General features: G+C 42.6%; 1 non-coding gene across 1 annotated transcript; it reads left to right on the forward strand.

The window, feature by feature from the left end:
• The first annotated feature begins 10,871 nt into the window (after nt 1-10,871).
• LOC128411660 (U1 spliceosomal RNA) lies at nt 10,872-11,032 on the forward strand. The gene has a single exon (XR_008329872.1). It is a non-coding gene; the product is annotated as a U1 spliceosomal RNA (small nuclear RNA).
• The last annotated feature ends 10,631 nt before the right edge of the window (nt 11,033-21,663 follow it).

A 21,663-nucleotide genomic window follows, 5' to 3' on the forward strand; every position in this document is an offset into this window, starting at 1 on the left:
ACCTGGGCCTGCTGTTGCTGTGGTCATAGGGATTCCTGCTGTTCACTGCTGTCTGTGCAGACTGCTTCACACTGACGTTTGGGGTGGCTGTGAGGAGATGAGGCAGCTGCTTTGCAAGAAGTGCGCAAAAGGCCTGGGCACACTCGATTTGACTCTAGATACATTGATACATATGTGAATTTGTTTCTCTAATCATTTAATGTAGGGGAATACATGTATATACACAGTCCGTTCCACTGTATGCAGGAAAGTTCTCTTTTATTGAAAGGAATAGGCAGTCTCTTGGAGACAAGGGGATTGATCCTTGCATGCACTGGAATCACCTTGCCTGCAACAAATTGTTGGACGAAGGGTATGAACAAATTCAGGAAAATGTAGCCTGCAGTTGAAATACTCTGAGAGGAATAGTCTGGGATGGTTTGAGGGCTGAAATGTGATCACACAATGTGTTTATAGCTGAGACATATTTTCTTGCTCTTCCCCTATTGTGCTTCCTAGCATCATCTTACTGAATTATAAACATCCTGCATATTGAGACTTGTTTGCTAACAATTCAAATAGAACTAAACACAGAGAATTTTCAGTATGTCTGCCAGGATGGATATTCAGATCCTATGCCATGAATTTTAAGCAGATTGGTATATGAATTTCTAGATGAAAGACTTCGCTGAGGATCTTAGAAATATAAATAGCAGGAAAAGAAAGACTTGAATTAATCCAATTTCCAGTAGAGATAAAAGGTACCACAGGGGTTGAAAGACTAGTTTCCATCAAATGTGTTGTTGCAATCATTCTTTAACTTGTTCTAGTAAAAGAACACTTATGCTGATCCCTGGAGAAATAGACCTTTGATGGCAACTGGCTCTTCACAGCTTGCTTGTATACTTCTTATTTGAAAATCAACAAGAGAAGGGAAATATTGTATATATTCTGCTTCATATGCTCTAGAGGGATTTTCAACATTCTCACCACAAAGCTCAAACATAAATAAAAATCCTAATGAAGACAAGTGAGCGGATGTCACTTCCTGAATCCCATGAATGCTTTTGGAAAAAATAGGGGTGGAAGGAAGATGGGATGGGAAAGAATAAAAAGAAACAAACCTCTTATTTTACAGTGCAGAGTTATTATATGAACTTGGAAGAATGGGGGAGAAATTAATTTAATGCAAACCTACCTAATCTGCACTTCCAATATGTGATTCATAACACAGCACGCACTTCACCAGCAAGAAAAGGTGTGCAGAAAAGTGTATACTGTGGGAAAGTGGACGCAAAATTGTGTATATTGCTGAAAATAATGTACAACAATGTATCACATTTGGGAACACTTGTTTGCCAAGATGCATAGATTGAAATAAATGCACCCCAAAATGTGTACATTATTTTTATTTGCAAACTGATGTGGAAGTGGGACAAACTGAATTTAAGATCAGATGAATGAGAAACTAACTGAAACCAATATTGGCATATTAATTTATATATAGGATCAACCATCACTTGAAAATATACTGGCTTACCATATGTACTCATGTGACTACCAGTATATGACCCCTTAAAAAAAAACCACCAGAGAAATCCAATGTCTAGAAATTCTCCTTCTCTCTGTTATTATAAAAGATGGGTGACCAGTTATTATAATCATAAAAAGGGAATATTTAGAGCTTCTCAGCTGATAAATATCCAGTCTTAAATTGCAGGAGATGGCTGTGCCTATGAAATATGCATGCGCGCACACACACACACACACACACTTCACCTGCAAAGTTATACAGAGTGCTCTTCAGACATAGACATTGCCTGATAACAGATACAGCCCTCTCAATTTAAGTCAGCCTGATACAGCAATCGCCCCTATGCTGCCTTTATGAAAAGGATGACATGGCCATACTCAATTGACTATCAAACAGTTTAGCATTCTAGTCAATATATAAAGGATCTACTGTGATGGAACATCAGAGTCTCTGGATTCAGGTCCAACTTGCATGCCACTGGAGAACATTTTAATATGATAAAGGCTGGAATGTGTGTGAGTATTATATCTTTCTGAATGGGCAGAAAGGTGGCAGAGAGGACTTGACTACTCCAGACAGGGAACCAGGAGTTGGGAGGCTTTGTGTCAGATCTAATGAGGCCAACTGTTCTCATGAGACTCAATATATCAGGTAGGCTGTCCATGTGTGGAAGCATCCAATCTGTCTCCTTTTATGCGGAACCCTTCTACATATAATGACCCCACCCATTAAATTGTGCCTTGGGGGGCTGCAGAAAGGATCAAATTTTTCTAGAAAGGATACGGACGGGATGCATGGATAATTCTAGGCTCCTTTGAACACCCATTGCCATCATTGAACACACATAGAGGGGAAAGGGTATATAAAGGGAATTTTGGACTTCTCCAGGCTATTTCAAAGTCAGTGGTGTTTACCCATACTCTGAAATATGGACATGAAAAATAGACATAAACCTAAACCTGGCAGTCAGATTCACCATTTGTGGTGCTACTGGAAGTAACCAGAATTCACTGCAGAGAATAAGTCGAGATTTACATGAATTATTGCCTGTCACAGAAATATGAGGAGGGACTAATTGTATGATTGTGTGATAAGTCCTGAGCTACCTAATTCATTTATATTGTAGGTATGGAACACAATTTGTATGAATTCGATTAATTAATGCCTGCACAGTGATTATTGTAAGGTATGCTTCCATAAATTGTATGCAGCAAGGACAAATTACATAACATTTCCATCTTATCAACAAATGTACTCAACTCTGTGTGAACAAATTGCAGGCAGCAATCACAGTCTGATAAAATTAGCACTCAAATTTATTTTACATTTATATGTGCTGGGCATTTCTGCCGCGGTTCCCAAGGTCACCTGAATGGAATCAAATATATGACAACACTATTGCCCATCTAAAAGAAAACACTGGCTCAAGGCCCATTCCAAAGTTGGGAAGCAATTTGCACTTGCCCATGGTGTTGGATTGGTCCTACAATAGCCACTGATGGAAAATAAACTTCCACAGAGCTAGGGTAACATGAATCTACACCTGCACCTGAGCTGTAAAGGTAAAGGACCCCTGGACAGTTAAGTCCAGTCAAAGGCTACTATGGGATTGCGGCGCTCATCTTGCTTCAGGCAAAGGGAGCCAGCGTTTGTCCACAGACAGCTTTCCAGGACATGTGGCCAGCATGACTAAACCGCTTCCTGCGCAACGGAACACTGACAGAAACCAGAGTGCACGGAAATGTTGTTTACCTTCCAACCACAGTGGTACCTAGTTATCTACTTGCACTGGTATGCTTTCGAACTGCTAGATTGGCAGGAGCTGGGAGAAAGCAACAGGAGCTCACCCTTTTGCGGGGATTGTGCTGTCAATAGTGGACTTTGCAGATCCACAACATAATAACCACCTATCTAAACAGTCTCTGAAGGTGTTTTCTGGGGAAAGCCAGAAATAAGGTTTCTGCACAACTATCTATCCAGAGACTATATTGGCATAGTCCCAAATTAGCCTGTTAGGGCTCCTTCACACTGTTATTGTTCAATCACATACCAGAAATTACAGTGGATTAAAGGGATCTGCCCCCTAGTGTAACAAATCCACACACACACCCCCAACCTGACTTCTAGGAAGGTAATGGGGAAATGCAGCGAAAGGTGCAGAATGAGTAAATGATTAATAAGAATACGTAGAAACATCCCACAAGAAAATCAGATTGTAGCATATCTGCCCCACAAATAAGAATAAATACTCAACAAAGACCAGGTCCCACATAACCTGTGCATAGGCTTTGTGCATGCAAACCAGGAGAAATGCTGAATAAATAAGTTGTTTAGAGGAACCCTTAGACATTCAGTTAAAAAACAACTGTTCTTGCGTGTAAAATATTTTGCCTGTTTTATTTCTGCAGCCACTCCTAAGTATTTGTCCATACTAGAAACTACAAGCCAAGGGAGACAACTGAGACTAGAAATCCCACCATGTGCCTGTAGTTAAGTTCATTCTGTTCTCATTATTAACCAGTTGAGCTGCAAGTTGGCGCTCAAGGCAATTTCAGCTGTATTTATCAGTAAGATATATAGCACAAGGCTGTGATATTATCCAAGCTGACCTCAAAGGTCATTCTCATAAAACTTCATTGGGGCGCTGACACTTTGTTGTATGCATTCAGGCCCTCTCCAATCAATTTCTTTTCATACCGTAGGAGGTTTCCTTCCAGGTATATTCATTAGAGTGAGAATGCCTGGACTTTCGACCTTTTGCTGGCCTGAAGTAGTGAATGCTTTTTTCTACCCATGCCACCTTGGGCTTTGCTTCCTGTAAGAACTGACAGTGTTTCAGGGATGCTATCTTCCCTGGAAATACCAGTCATCTTTCTCCCAATGAGAAGCAAAGTTGTAGAGGGAAGCTGTCATTCCCCGTGATCCAGAGCACTGATGACTGCAGTGGAGTGTGGTTCTGGTTTCCTCTGGAAATAGCAAGATAAAATCTTTCCTCCATTAAGAGAATAATCTCATGCTTGAGGGTGGGAAACCAAATAAACAACCCACTTCTGCATAGGGTGCTGTTAAACCCATCACTCTAGAGAAGGAACTGAAGTCCTCTCCTCTCCTCATCTGTGCTCCCTCTCCAGCAAAGCTAATGGTTCTGTTTCTATTTAAAGGGATCAATTGCTGAGGTAAATGAGGGGTTACTTCAATAGAAGGTTTCGCCACAGAAATGAATTGTGATTTTTCAGCTAGCATTTTTTTATTTTAAAAAAGATACAACGTGGTTACGTTTTATACCAAATTGTGGCAGGTGAGAAATCAATAAAGATTAGATTATATGATTAAAATTAATATCTGTGGAGCTATACAATCCATAGTAACAAATTTCAGAAAATGTTTCAGTTAATTATTTAACCTGAAAATTGTATCTTGTTCCTCCTCTAACTCTTTTGTATTGATGTTAATCTTAGGATTCAGATTTCTGGAATCAAATGTCCCAAATTTTGCTTTCTCTTTATGCTCTCCAGATATATATATATATATAATGTGTGGCAGCCACACACCCACCCTTCTGCAAGCAAACACGCAATGCCTCACAGCGTTGCTAGGTGCAAGGCATTGTGAGGGTGTAAAATGCTGGCAGCAAAAAAAGATTATTTTTCTTAGTTACCATATTTTTCGCTCTGTAAGACGCACCCGACCATAAGACGCACCTAGTTTTTAGAGGAGGAAAACAAGAAAAAAAAATATTCAGAATCAAATGTTGTTGAAGAGGCTTTGCGCAGCTGTCCCTGAAGCCAGAACAGCAAGAGGGATTGCTGCACAGCAATCCCTCTTGCTGTTCTGGCTTCAGCAATAGCTGCGCAGCCTGCATTCGCTCCATAAGACGCACACACATTTCCCCTTTCTTTTTAGGAGGGAAAAAGTGCGTCTTATAGAGCGAAAAATATGGTACATTTTGTGCAGGACTTCTAAAACCCTTTTGATAATTGGAACGGATACAGCTACCTGAATCGGTTATGGAAGCCCTTACTAGATGTAGCGCCACACTTCCCCCTCCATCAGTGTCTGAGGAGAATTGTGACTTCTTCCGGGAACTAACCATGTTATGTGGCAGGGGCACCAACATGGGAGCCAAGCCATTTGCCCCCCCCCCATGTCCCCAAGAAAAAGGGACGTGGGTGGCGCCGTGGGTTAAACCACAGAACCTAGGACTTGCCGATCAGAAGGTCAGCGGTTTGACACTACGGGGGTGAGCTCCCATTGTTCGGTCCCAGCTCCTGCCAACCTAGCAGTTCGAAAGCATGTCAAAGTGCAAGTAGATAAATAGGTACCGCTCTGGCAGGAAGGTAAACGGCATTTCTGTGTGCTGCTCTGGTTCGCCAGAAGCGGCTTAGTCATGCTGGCCACATGACCCAGAAGCTGTACCCCGGCTCCCTCGGCCAATAAAGCGAGATGAGCGCTGCAACCCCAGAGTCGGTCACGACTGGACCTAATGGTCAGGGGTCCCTTTACCTTTTATGTCCCCAAGAAATCAGGGGGCATAGGATGCTGAGTGCAGTCTGACTTCAGTGTCCAGCTCCTCCTCCTCCTCTTCCTCCTGGCATGGAGAGGAAGGAGGGTCAAAGCAGCCCCCCCTCCCGCTCTGGCAGCAGCTCTGCCCCTGGCTGCTCCCAATGTCTAGACCTCATGTGTGACATCACGCATGCAACTTCGGCCCATTTACCAAGCTCTTATGGTATTTGTAATAAAATCCATCACTGGCGAGGTATATTTTAAACCTCTTTTTTAAAGAACATTTTCCTCACTGTTTTAGTATGTTAAACCATCATCAACTATCCCTTAAGTCTAAACTTTTTCAGTCTAGTGGTTAAACTATTTTTTCTTTTTCTTTTTTAAAAAAAAAAGTTGACCAGGGATTTTCACACTGTATTATTCTTATCCAAATATTCCTGCTCCGCATAAATATATATACACTATGTGATAGACTGGTTCATTTAATATCTTCATACATTTTCAATGCCTTTTATTGTAGCTCTGGAGAGCAGTTGCTCCTTAATTGATGGGTTAGGAGGTTTTTCCAGTCCAGCATTCTTTGCTAAGCATAGTTCACTTTGCTGCTCAGCTGGAAGAGGCAGAGAGGTTACTCAACGTTTATATACCTACCTGATTTGCATATGTGAAACGCCAATGATTTTGAAAGAATCGCAAACATTTTCCTTCATTATAACTGAGATGAGAAGGAAGCACCGGCTTTTCAAGTCAAACGTGTCACTTTACAAAGAGAAATTATTGAGGTTTGTTATTATAAATCCCAGCATTCCTCCTCCAAGGGACTTGGGACACTGAATATTTCATCTCTCGCAACATGTTCTCTTCACAGCATCTCTGCAAGGTAACTAAAGCTGAGAGATAATGTCTGTCCCAAGGTCACCCAATGTGTTTCGTGGATGAGAAGGAAAATATGATGAAACTCAGTTTCCCTGGTCCTAGACCAGTGTAGACAATACTGAACTAGATGGGTTAAGCACCTGACACAGGGAGCTTCCTATGTTCTTATACCACAGATCGTGTCCTCCCTAAAAGGGCATGTGTTGTGGCGAGATCTGGAGACTGACTTCTTGGTTGTGAGTGGGTCCATTGGATAGCCACAACACCCGATTGGTAGGTCCCTTGACGCTGGGTTTCCATCAGGCCAATGGGGTTGCAGTCTAAATGGATCGAGAGACCTTTATAAACCCATGCACGTGACCCGGAGCTTCCTCTTTCGGCTCATGCATTCGGAACACCCGCCCACCTCTCCCTAATTTTAGGGCCTTTTGCGATTGACCTTGCTATGCCGTCGTGTGTTGTCTGTCGTTGGGACAGGGGCATGGCAGGAATTTTCCCACTTGGCTGATTGGCTGTTGCCATTTGGGTTTTGCCTGCTGCGTAGCAATTCATCACAACTTGTAAGATTGCGGATAGGCACTGGTTCATTTAATAGGGATGGGAGAACGGTCTCACCATCCTTATGTGAAGGGTATTCCGTTAAAGGAATCCAGGTTCTCAGCTTGGTTTGGCCAACCCCCCAAAAGAGGTTGTGTCCATGCCTGAGTCCAGGGGAGCATCTGGGGAGTGAATAGAGTCTGCTCCCAGGCTTTTCACCTTCCTCAGGTGTTCACCCTTGGCTGACGTATGATAGAGCTCTGGGTCAGCGCTACCTCCAAGGGTGTAGGGAGCTAGTCGAACCAGAGCCTATGCAACCACTCACTTTTCTGTAATCAATAAAGTTGTGGCCTAAATTCTTCCAAAAACCAAAACTAAAATTTGAGTCAAATGTGTCTTTATTTAGGAGGGAGGTCTCTGGGTCTGAACACGCAATTGAAAATGCTTCATGTTTTTATATATCATAAGCATAATGATATGCGGCCTGTTCCAGAAAAGGACACCACAACAAGATGAATGCTGCCAACTGTTGAGATCAGAGGGGAGTTCATTATACTTCTTTTTTTCTTTTTTCTTTTTTTGCTGCTAAGGTAGAGATAAGTTTACAAGTCTTTTAGGTGGGCTGCATAGATTTATTAAAACACACAAAGTCAGATATTAGGATCTGTTTTAATACAATATATATATATTAATTTTAAAGAAAAAGAATACAGGCATGAACATTTGTTGTTTAGTCGTTTAGTCGTGTCCGACTCTTCGTGACCCCATGGAACAGAGCACGCCAAGCACTCCTGTCTTCCACTTCCTCCCGCAGTTTGCTCAAACTCATGCTGGTAGCTTTGAGAACACTATCCAACCATCTCGTCCTCTGTCGCCCCCTTCACCTTGTGCCCTCCATCTTTCCCAACATCAGGGTCTTTTCCAGGGAGCCTTCTCTTCTCATGAGGTGGCCAAAGTATTGGAGCCTCAGCTTCAGGATCTGTCCTTCCAGTGAGCACTCAGGGCTGATTTCCTTAAGAATGGATCGGTTTGATCTTCTTGCAGTCCATGGGACTCTTAAGAGTCTCCTCCAGCACCAGAATTCAAAAGCATCCCCACTCCCACCCACTCCTCCAGAACAGAGGTGGGTACCAGTCATCAGGGTGTTCATTGGAGTATTTTATATAATGGTGCTGTATTTCAATAAAATATCCATGTCAGATACAAGCACAAGACTCTTAACCTCAGAGTCATGGGTTCGAGCCCCATGTTGGGCAAGAGTTTCCTGCATTGCAGGGGGTTGGACTAGATGACCTGCGAGGTCCCTTCCAACACTACAATTCCATGATATGATTCTATGGTTATTCAGGGAATGTGCTCCCTTAGTTAGTTTACCAGCTAAAACAATTGTCCATACTTTCTCTTTCCATTGTGCGATGTGGCCTTTCCAGTCTTTTGCTATCAGTAATCGTGCCATTACCAGAATAAAAGGGATAAGTTCCTTGTGTTAATAGATAGATTCCCTCCTTTCTTTCATAATTTGCCCTCTTGTAAGAGAAATATAATATTTATAAGAGTGTATCTGTCAGGGGCTCAGGAGCAGAAGCACAGGGGAGAGAGGAAATGGAGAGCGAAGGGGAGGAATCCGAGGGGAGCGTAGGGGAGTATGACAGTGACCCGAAAGATTCCATGAGCTTCTCCAGCGAATCAGAAGATTCCCAGAAGGGGACGCCGATGGTGAGGGCAAGGGGGGTCCCAGGGGGGACGCACCAGAAGCAAAGGGCCAGCGGGGACTCCCAAAGCAGCAGCGGGGGATCAGGACCAGCTTCCCCATCAGAGCGTAGTGGGGGGGAAGGGTCACATGTGTCAGGACCAGCCTCTCCTCCAGCGGGGAGAGAAGATGAGTCAGGGCTGACCACGCCCCCATCGGAAAGTGGGGAAACGGAGGGGAGGTCAGTTCCAGCTAGCCTCCCTGAAGGGGGGAGCAGTGACAGCAGCAGTGTAACGGTCAGAAGGAAGGTGGGAGGCTGGGCGCGCGCGCCAAGTTCAAATGTACAGGCGCGCGGGACAGCAGGAAACCTGGATTGGGAACCAGGTCCTAAAGCCCGACGGAGGGAGGGGGAAGAGTCAGGGGACTCAGCGTCAGAAGAGTCTAGGAAGGGCGAGATCCCGACGGACAGGCGGACCCAGAGGAGGAAAGAACAAAGGAAGAGGTGGAGCAAGGCTAGAGTCTTAAACTGGTGTCAGGGGGGAGGAGATTCAGATGGAGCTTCAGCGGTCTAGAGTTTGAGACGTAGTGCTGCGCGCTGCGGCTGTGGAAGTGAAACTGAACTTCAATAAAGACTTTTATACTAAACAACGAAGCAGCGTTGGTCCTTTGTGAGCTGGGACCTAGGGCAGCTCTGACAGTATCAATCTGTAGAAGCCTTTTCTCTCTCTCCATTTTGTATCAGCCAGTTTTCTATCAGGTGCTTAGAAGGAGGGGTGCAATGCAAAGGGTATCAATGGTGATATAGGTGATAGCCCTGGTCGCCATATCCTTAATTCTGCTTTTGCAAATAGGTTTGTTATTCCAACTGTATCCAAGTCTTTTCTTTTACATAGTTTATCATACTAATAACATTTTGCATATGGCCCACATCATGGTGCCTTTACAAATGTGGTAGACCTATAACCCACTCTCTGGGGATGTTGAGACAATACAGTTCATCACTGTCTCGGTCTCTTGCACTGAAGAATAAAGGTTATAATCACTGTTTGCCATTTCTCTAGAGTCTTTGCTGCAATTCAGATAGGTAGAGTTAGAAACAAGAACATTTTTGGTAACATCATTTTCTTAGAATCTGGAGAATATTCTGACATATTCTGAGGTAATATAGATACTGAAAAGTTAATTGCCATTAGAATTTGTGTTAAATTTTGCACACATTTTTATATACTACTTACATAAGATACACACTTTAAAGTGCACATTTTATACATAAAATGTTTGGCTTTGTGCATGCATTTTGCACACTGAAATCTAGAAAACTGCGTAATTTGGCAGTTGTTTTCTGATCTGCAAGCAAATTCAAGAACATCCATTCACTGTGAAAAGCAGACAGAATGAATCCCCCCCCCCATCAGTCTGTTGGAAAAGTGGACCAAACTAATTCCTCTCCTATCCCCACCTATCTGCAGAGTTATACTCTTCTCTTACCCATTCTGGACCCAATCATCACCTCTTTGGCCCACTCCCTCGAACCGGCTGTTCAGACCTATTAAAATATCCTACAGGTGTCCTTTCTGCTGCTCATACATTTCAAACAATATTATCTATGCAGCAACGTATATAGTTACTTATTTTCTTTTTTACATCCCATCTCCATGGCATTTTGCCCTAAGGGTGGCTGCAAAACTGCAGCAATGATAAAAATAAAATAAAAATAAATTTAACAAATCCAATAACATAATAAAATACACAGTGCTTACCTGGCGGAGGAGACACTATGATCATGAAGGTGGTTTCACCAGGGTGAGACTCACCCATTGCACTCTGAGTCTGCTGACCCCCACGATTTCCTCAAGTGCAGGAAAATCAACTGCATAATTTGTGGTAGGGAACGGTCTACTAATGTTTGTTTTTAATTCATTTTTGCTTTTGACCTTTTAAAAACTTTTTACGATGCTACTGTTTGGTTTTATGTTTTTTATGTTGTTGTAAAAGGCTGTGGCATGTTTTTATGACACAGCAATATATAAATATATTTTATATAAATGAATAAAATAAAAATATAAAACTGCATATTGCATAGTAGAAGTAACATAAAATTACCCGCCTGGTTAACAACAACAAGAACTCCCCACTCTTGCTGGGAAAGAAACATGTTCAATTGTTTGCAGAAGGCACTGATTGTATTAGCCTGTTCAACTTCCCTATGGAAGGAATTCTAAAGGGAGAATTCCTGCCCCATGTCTAGGGATTGGCAAATCTGTCAAATTTTGTTTGCCCTCCGTTTGTCATTTTTCTTACCTTCAGTTCTCCACATTGCCACATTCATTTCCAATTTTTAAAAACAAGTCCTCATTAAAATTCTTTGGCATTTTAGACTGAATTTCTCCTAATATACATGAGTTTGTATGCAATTTTGCCTTTTATACACATTTTTGCAAAGCAGTATCCCCAAATATAATGCATTTCAAGTGTTGCATTCACAAATACATGCGTTTTTATGCACACTTTACCCGAGTACATGCATTTATGAACACATTTCTGGGCCGGAGATGTGTACTGCAAAATTTGGAGAAGTGTGAACTTTGAAGGATAGCTGTATCGATTCACATATTGTTTCAGAAAGTGTGAATTAAGTAGCTTCACCTTTAAATAGGAACTGAATTAAATTTCTTGGCCATCTTTCCCTTCGTTCCATCAGACAACCAAATATCCTCTTCCTGGATTGGCAATAATTTTTTAATTTAGTACTGGACATTCTGTGTTGGGTATATCTAATTAAAGCACTATTATTAATTTACAGTACTTCTATAGCCTACAGACTGGAGTCTTTATGCAATGACAGTAATTATTCCCTTAAAAGGGAGAAAATTCAAAAGATTCAGGAATCATCTGAGTTTTGCTTGTGATGTCTACTTTAATTAATACGTTGCTCAAGCGCCTCTCTATCTCTGCCTCGTTTCACACAGGCACACAGGTCCTTTACAGTAATCTCCAGTTTCAGTATATTCTCTTCTCCCTTCAAACCTTCCCTTTGAAAGGAAGAAGAAAAAAAAGAACCCTCATGTTCTGTATTTGATCTCATATCCCTGATTCATTCAAACAGTGTTATTAAATATTTTAACATATTAGAGACAGGAGACTCCACAGGACTGCTATGTGATTCTCGGAGTTGTGCTTCTTGTTCTGAGATCTGCAAGCACGCAGTTAGTGTGTTAGCTTGCATGCAAGATGAGGCAATGTGTGAAACCCATCCCTCTGTTACCATGGGTCGTTCCTACATGCTGGCATCACAAGTTCAGGACATTTGTCCCACAAAAGCAAATATGCAGCATTGGCAACACAAAACTGCACCATTGTTGACCATCATGTGATCTCTGTAATTGACTTAATAGGACTTCATGTTCCTTACTCAAAAAGGCCAAAGGTCACCAACATGGTGCCCAAGAACGGCCAATATGCTTACCAGGACCTCTTTTGCAACATGTGGAGGTTGTCAGTAAATATCTCCTCAAAAACCCTCAATACCCTGTTTACTCTTGCTGCTCAGTTTCAGACCCCTCCAAGTGTCCCTATTTTCCAGGGGCACCCCTGATTTAGGGAAGCCGTCACAGTTTCTGATTTGATCCCAGAATATCCTGCTTTTCCTCAGGATGTCCCTATTTTCATTGGAGAAATGTTGGAGGGTAGGGAGTTATTTGACTTCTGAGCCGTCTGAAGGCAATCCTGTATAAGAATGGTTTTTTCAAAAATGTTTAATGTATTAATTATGTTTTTATATATGTTGGAAGCTTCCCAGAGTGCTGGGGCAACCCAATAAGGTGTGGGGGGTATAAATAGTAAAATTATCATTATGGAATGGGACACCCTTTTTTCATCAGATAAATGTTGGAGGGTATGCTGTTTACACAAGCTCGGCCTCTTCTACACTGAACACCACCATCCCCATTCAAACATGCCCACATTTCACTGGAGGATTGGATGCCTACTCTCCCATCTGTTCTGAGCAGAGGAGAGATGCAAAGACCTCTGTGGGAGTGAGTGAGTGAGTGAGTGAGTGTTGTGGTGGCTGATGTAGCTGCCTTTCCTCCCATTGGTGGTGGTGTGGGGAACTGATCGGAGGCATGCCCACAACATTTTGTGCTGCCGCTGTTCGTGCTCTTTCAGATATGGCAGCCAAATGCCATACCCCCCATGGCAGCCATTTTGTGTTATGCCATGCCTTCACAGCAGCCGTTTGTGACAGTCACCTACAATCCCTTTTCAAAATTTCAAATGTGCCCACTGTTATAAAAGGATTGGCAGCCCCAGTCATTGGCATTCAGTTGGCTTAGCTGCACATCCAGCTTGCACGCCATTTGCTTTCACAGATCTGACAATCTGGGTCATTTGTTGTTGTTGTTGTTGTTGTTGTTGTTGTTGTTGTTGTTGTTGTTGTTTTTATGTTGTTGTTGTTGTGGTGGTGGTGGTTTTATGTTGTAAGTTTCCTGAGACCTGCAGGTATAGGGCGGTATACAAATTTAAACAACAACATTCTCAATACTGCTGCCTGTCTGAAACAGTCATCATTTTATTTTGGAGCAGAGTATCGCAAATATTTGGGGTGTCCAGAGCAGGTGGTGTGGTGGGGCAGCACTGGGGAGTTAGAAGGGAAGAGCTGATTGGCTCTGCCGGCGCACGTGAACTATGCTGACCTTAACCCCTCAACCTCTACCTCCCAATCAGCAGTGGCAACACAACCAACTATAGCTCAGGTGCCTGCATGCCGTCTGCTGCTGCCTCCTTAGAGATGAGAGGGGTTATGAGAACAAACTCTGATGCCTTCAGACGCTAGGTGCAGGGATAGCCAGAGAAGTTTCAGCATTTTACTTAAGCCAGAACCAGAGTCAGTTTAACAACAAGGTGGATCAAGGAGTCGAGATGCGACGATGCGAGAACGAATGTACACCACTGTTCAGATGAAGAGCATACTGTGAGGTCAGTCAAGTGAGCCCAGAACCAGGATTAGACTTCAGTGAAGCCTGAAAGATTACAAACTGCTGCTTTTTCTTGCCTCGGCTCTCCATTTGTTGTTCCCGATTTGGATGCTCTCCTGCCCATGTAATGTATTCTTCGGCTGCTTAATCCCCTCAGCACTGAAACAAACACAAAAGAGAGGGTCTGGAATTTTCAATCATGCATACATGCTGTGCACTGGGATATTTGGGAGGCATCTATTTGTGCCGTTATGGCAGCGTGGATCAAAATGAAAGCACGGAAACAAAAGACGATGAATTAAACATCCACAGGGTACGGAAGGAAGTGGTACTTGACGGAAAAGGCAATATCTTCAAATATGTGCCTGTATTAAGCTTTGCTATCTGTGCTACTTCTTTAGACCAGATACTGTTAAAAGTACATAAGCAGGGCTTGTGAGAAAGTGGGCAGACCTAGATTTAAAATTTGCTCCAGCTGACCATCTTCTACTCCAGATAGTTTTGTGAAACTCATTCACTATGCCCAATGGTGTTTCGCTACACTAAATATCTTTTGCATGGGAAGAAAATGTTGTTTTTGCCTGGAATCCTACATCCTAGTAATTCATGGAGACATTCTGTTGAAATCAGTGTGACTTATTTGCTTACAGCTTACGGCGTTTGATACCATCGACCATAACATCCTTCTGGACCGTCTTGAGGGGCTGGGAGCTGGGGGCACTGTCATACAGTGGTTCCGCTCCTTCCTCCTGGGCCGTGTTCAGAAAGTGGTGGTGGGGGATGAGTGTTCAGACCCCTGGGCTCTCACTTGTGGGGTGCCTCAGGGTTCTGTCCTCTCCCCCATGCTTTTCAACATTTACATGCAGCCACTGGGAGAGATCATCAGGAGGTTTGGGCTGGGTGTTCATCAGTATGCAGATGATACCCAGCTCTACCTCTCTTTTAAATCAGAACCAGTGAAGGCGGTGAAGGTCCTGTGTGAGTGTCTGGAAGCGGTTGGAGGATGGATGGCGGCTAACAGATTGAGGTTGAATCCTGACAAGACAGAAGTACTGTTTTTGGGGGACAGGAGGCGGGCAGGTGTGGAGGATTCACTGGTCCTGAATGGGGTAACTGTGCCCCTGAAGGACCAGGTGCGCAGCCTGGGAGTCATTTTGGACTCACAGCTGTCCATGGAGGCACAGGTTAAATCTGTATCCAGGGCTGCTGTTTACCAGCTCCATCTGGTACGTAGGCTGAGACCCTATCTGCCTGCAGACTGTCTCGCCAGAGTGGTGCATGCTCTGGTTATCTCCCGCTTGGAACTACTGCAATGCGCTCTACGTGGGGATACCTTTGAAGGTGACCCGGAAACTACAACTAATCCAGAACGCGGCAGCTAGACTGGTGACTGGGAGTGGCCGCCGAGACCATATAACACCGGTCTTGAAAGACCTACATTGGCTCCCAGTATGTTTCCGAGCACAATTCAAAGTGTTGGTGCTGACCTTTAAAGCCCTAAACGGCCTCGATCCAGTATATCTGAAGGAGCGTCTCCTCCCCCATCGTTCTGCCCGGACACTGAGGTCCAGCTCCGAGGGCCTTCTGGCGGTTCCCTCACTGCGAGAGGCCAAGTTACAGGGAACAAGGCAGAGGGCCTTTTCGGTAGTGGCGCCCGCCCTGTGGAACGCCCTCCCATCAGAAGACATCTGAAGGCAGCCCTGTTCAGGGAAGTTTTTAATATGTGACATTTTAGTGTATTTTTCATCTTTGTTGGAAGCCGCCAAGAGTGGCTGGGGAAACCCAGCCAGATGGGCGGGGTACAAATAATAAATTATTATTATTATTATTATTATTATTATTATTATTATTATTATTACAGCTGAACTGATAGTAGAAGTATGCCACTGGGAGACTGCTGAACAGCAGTAGAGCACAAGTTTTGTATATAGAAAACCTAAGGTTTACTCCCGTGTAATTTCTGGAGCTCAAGGACTAGGAAGACCTCCTCCTGGGAAGGTGATGGACAGCCACTGCCCATTCAGAGTACCCAATACTGGACTGTATTGATCCATAGTCCGAGGCTAGTAATGTAGCAATATATCCGATATAGTGCATCTGGGAGACGTGTTCTTTTAGTTATAGAGATTGTGCCTAAGACTGTAATGTAAATTCCCAGCGCATCTAAGCCAAAGGTTACTAGGACTGGAAAAGGCCCCAGCCCAAGGTTCTGGAGAGTCAGTACCACCCAGAGCCAGGGCTAGATAGAGCCATGGTCTGATTCCGGATAGACTCGTTCAGCAAACATTGATTCCCCTCCATATAAAAGTGATACACACACCCCTCAACGCATATTGACTGATCCCCATTATTCAGTAGTTTTCATCAAGAAAGACATGCAAGCGTCTCAGTTTCTCAGCCAGTCAAGCTTTTGCCACCCGTCCTCCTGCTTCAAGCTTTTCAAATGTCCATCAATCTATTTGTTTGCTTCTTTGTGACAAAAGAAGAAGAAGAGAGAAATAGCACACGATATTGAAAGGATCACTAAAGAAAATCAGCTCCTATCCCTTGCAATAGATCTAGGATGAGTGGGATGCTATCAGGCTCATAAAGCAGCAGAACTACTCTCTTGATTTATATCTTTATTGAGCCACAGACTTAACATCCTGTTTGTTTTCTTAACAGGCTCTACACAATGAATTGCAGGCTTTAGGGATTTCTTGTCTGTCCTGCCCAGGATTTCCCCCACTCAAGGTCACATAGGCCACCACCCTGTCATTTCAAATCCATCCATACTTCAGCCTACCACATTTATGCACACAGAAATGAAAATTTTTCATTTATTTTGTCAAGTCTTCTTAAACTTGAGTGCCCTATGGTTTGCCAGGTTCTCGACACAAGCTTAACTGCAAAAGCAAAAAGTGCTGCTTGCAATCCCATCAGCTATTCCACGTCATGGAGTCTCAATCCAGTCATGTAAGCAAGATGAAAACATGGATTTGGCTAGCTGTGTGAGAACGCGGATGGGAACGGGCACACACCCCATTCAAAACAATGTTATATAGATTTACTATCTTCATTCATATGGGCATAGGGAGGTGGATCTGAATGCGTACTGGCTTTCAGTTCTTCGTTCATCAGATGATACCGCTGTTTATATTTTTGTGTGTGTGGACTTCCCTAGGCTAGAATAGTGCAACAGTTTGGACACAGCCACCTGCCTGGGCAACTCTGGCAAGTAAGATCTGCCTCCAGCCAACCTGCCCATGGTTGCGTTTTTGGATTGGCACAAGTTCTTTGTTGTATTTCAATGAGTATGCCCTTTTACCAGTTCCTGTTATTGAGTCTTCCTTCTGCGGGCCAAAGGAAGAACAGGACAAGGAAAGAAGAGGAGGGAAATGTTATATTAATAGTTATACCTTTTCATTTCCTAATGGGAAACGATAAAAGTGCTGACAAAAGTGGAGGTACACTTAGAGTTGCCATATTTCAAAAAGTAAAAACCAGGACACCACTTCTTTTAACTTACAAACTGATTTAATTCTCTGAACATACCAGAGCATACAGAAACCACTAACATAATTGGTGGAGGTCGCATTTAGCGTCCAAACTGATAGTGTTATATACAAGTGGGACCTACAGCCACATTTTGTTCTATATCCTCCCTCCCAAAAGAAAATTCAGGGTTCCAGCCAGCCATTCCCTTTAAGCAGGACATCCCTCTTCTCTTGCTCCCTCCCTCCCTCATTCACTTTTTTATTTATTTCCCAGCTGTCATTCTACAGTTTGTGGCTGCTGAGCATGCTCAGTCTTCATTAGGCTGATCTTTTTGAGGTGTGATTCCTTAGGGGTTTTTTTTGTATTTCTATAAATCTCTGGGCTCCTTCAAGCAAGCATTTTGTTTCTCAGTTGCCCCATTTTGGCTGTAATTCTGGAAACAGTTGCCACCTAAGTCTGCTATTAGATAGGGTCTTATTTATGTGCATATCTACAGTGCTAAAGACAAAGTTATTGTGTACGCAGAATTTTGGACCATGCGTGTATAAAACTTCTGTAGTTATGATACATCATATTCTGTTATGTTATAGATCTGTCTATCTATCTGTCTGTCTATCCATCTATCCATTAGAACTCCCTATATATCTGGACAAGTATTACAGGATATTCATGTTATTAATTGAAGATCAACAGAATACAGAATGATCCCAATTAGAGACAGACATATATCAACATTTTAATTATATATATAAACATGATAACAAGGAAGCTTTTGAATTTTTACAAAGATTGAGATGCCTGATTTTAATTAATGAAAGGGCACTTATCAATTATCAACAAAATCAAAGAGTCTTGAGTTAATGAAATACGGTGCCATGTAAGCTAATTATATTTGTGATGAACACGGAATGCATCATGTCAGGAAACCTCTGTGCAAGATAATCAATTTCCTCTATTACCCTAGGAAATGTATTACTACATAGGATATAAATCATTCAGCGAACCAGTACACGTGTTGCAGTACATTATGAAGCAGAAAGATTATATTAATGTTACAAATGCTGATCATTAGCTGCATTATGCAATGAGCGGGAAGAGTCACCTGGACGTACAACCTTCACAGCCACATTAGCATCAGAACAGAATGAAAGGAGAGGCTCACTTCATCCATCAAACATCTTTGTGGCTGTCCTCTTCCTCCGTCTTGTTCTCTGTTTTGGAGGAAAGTGCCTTTGTACATTGTGTTTTGTGCGCATCTGACAGCTTTGCAGCACATGGATATAAATTTTGAATCATTTATGTGTCCTTTGAAAATGACACATCATAATCAGAGGTGCCATATCCTATCACGAAAGAGAGGAATAAGTAGTTGCAATGCTACTTTGCAAATGAGAAAAGAGAGGAGGGTGATCCAGCTACATTTGATGCTTTGACAATAAATCAGCTAATGAGTTTCAGGGAAATTAAAATGACATTCCAATAGTTAAACTATATTATTTCCATTTTAAACAAGACTGCTTTAAAGACAGATCTCCGAATTCAGAAACAGGCAATTATTTTTAGTTGAGGCAAATAACGGCAAGTTATTTTCACCCTTAAATAATCACCTGTCACTCTAAATCTAGGTGTTTTGTGACAGCCTCCAAGCCACTATGTAAGTGATTAAATGGGTTTTTTCCCCCTTCAACTAGTCACAGGCATAAGGAGGTACAAACATGTGCTGACAAAATGCATGTATCAAAGTAATAAGAATTCCTAGGGGAATTGCAGAAGCAGAAATCCATGTGCGACTTGCCCAGGGTATTTGTACCGAAGGCAGTGTTGCACAGTAGTTTCAGAACCAATGCCTTTGGATAAATTCAGGGTTAAAATAAAAGCATGGAAAAAGCATACTTAAAACCTAAGGTCTTGATGGGCATATGAATTACAGTCGTACCGTGGTTGTCCAATGCCTTAATATTCGGACGTTTTAGCTCCTGAATGCCGTAAACCCGGAAGCAAGTGTTCTAGTTTGCGAACGTTTTTTGGAAGCAGAACATCTGTTTCGGCTGTCAGCATTGTTTCCAGGGCCAATCAGCCAATCACCTTGGTTTGCAAACGTTTTGGAAGTCAAACGGACTTCCAGAACGGATTCCGTTAAACAACCAAGGTACGACTGTATCCACATCAAGTAATTATAGCCTTAATTGTTCAGAATGACAAACCACATAAGAAAATCAAGGCAGGACATTTACTAAATTACAAGAGAACAAGGGGAGCTCACACTTCTCAAGAGTGAGAAGCAGGACTCAGTCAGTCAGCTCTGCTGTCACATCAGGCTTGCTCATTTGGGGGCAATCACTCCATCAGACTTACACAACATCAGAGGTTGGAAGCGAGGCTCATTTTTCCAGCTTTGCTGGGGGCCCAGCCTCCCATCAGGCACTTTCTGAATCAGGCACCAATTTCTATAATGCCCAGCTGGCACAAGTTTTTATTTTCCTCGTCTCTTCATGGCCTCTTTCCCTTGAGTGTCATTCTTTTATATACATTGTAAGCCTGAGAGTATTGTTTTGATGGTGGCGCTGTGGGTTAAACCACAGAGCCTAGGACTTGCTGATCAGAAGGTCAGCAGTTCACATCCCCGCGACGGGGTGAGCTCCCATTGCTCGGTCCCTGCTCCTGCCAACCTAGCAGTTCGAAAGCACAAAGTGCAAGTAGATAAATAAGTACTGCTAAGGCGGGAAGGTAAACGGTGTTTCCGTGCGCTGCTCTGGTTCGCCAGAAGCGGCTTAGTCATGCTGGCCACATGACCCGGAAGCTGTACGCCGGCTCCCTCAGCCAATAAAGTGAGATGAGCGCCGCAACCCCAGAGTCGGTCACGACTGGACCTAATGGTCAGGGGTCCCTTTACCTTTACCTTTACGCCACTCAGATAGCCTTTTTGGATGAAGGGCAGGATACAAATCCTGTAAATAAAATAAATGATAAATAAGAGTCTGCTCAGATCCCAGTTTGGCACTTTGGAAAACAGCCGGGCTCAGTTTGAGGTGGTCTGATTTGGTACGATGTCAAACCTATTGGCGGCAGCGGCGGGGGTTGATGCTTAATTCTGTGCTTTATTATGGGATTTTATTTTTAAATGCCTTTTTATCTTTTGTCAGAAGTTTATGAAATTTGCAAGCCAAGTAGCCCCTCTGGAGCAAATAAAGCTTTTCAAATTACAGACCAATTGATTCTGCGGTTTTGTGTTGGACTTTTTCTCTTTTTCTTTTGTTACACTGTGCCTGTTCAAAGTTACGAAATGGAACAGTAGTGATTTCCCTACCAGAGAAGATCTTGTAGTTTTGATGTGGACATTGGTTGTTTTTTTATGTGGGGTTGTTGTTGTTTTAGGGGTTATTTTAATAGGTTAGATTAAAAAACAAAACAAAAATATACTGGCATCTTATGGTGAAAACAACATTTTATAATCACTTCAGCTGACACAGGATAATGGCACACTTCCAAAAGGTGCGAATGGGCTTTCAGAATTAATCCTTTTATAAACATTATAACACAATAACACTTTCCTCAGAGAGTGTATTGGGGTCCTATTACTGTTAATGGGGGGAAATGACCCCTGTGATTTAGTAATTAGTGGATTCGAAATTTTTCCAGTGTTTCTTCTTCTTTGTTTTGCTACATTGTGTGAACCATAAAGCTAAACAGCATTTTGACTCTGAAAACTTATATTCTATTTATTCTCCTTTGGCTTCAGCAAAACCACACAAAAGTTAAACAAAAGCAGGCATTTCTATATTGTGGTGAATTGCTTCTCTTCCTTTGATGTATAAATGTTTTTTAAAGAATGCCCCCATTTTTAAAACAAAAAAGCAAAAAATAAAATCTATATCGGTGGAACATATTTCTAAAGGTAACCTTTCTGCAGCCTTGTAGCTTCACATTGTTCTGCAAGCTGTCTTTATAAATCTTCTTTATCATTCTACTAGTAAGAGATAATCAGAGGCAGTGGGTTTGGCCAGGCTAATACTTCCTGTCAACAACAGACTAAAATATCAGTTGTAATCACACTGATGCAGACTTTTCTTTGTCTCTGGTGTAATATAAAA

This window comes from Podarcis raffonei, chromosome 3 (assembly GCF_027172205.1).
Source record: "Podarcis raffonei isolate rPodRaf1 chromosome 3, rPodRaf1.pri, whole genome shotgun sequence".
Lineage (NCBI taxonomy): Eukaryota > Metazoa > Chordata > Lepidosauria > Squamata > Lacertidae > Podarcis > Podarcis raffonei.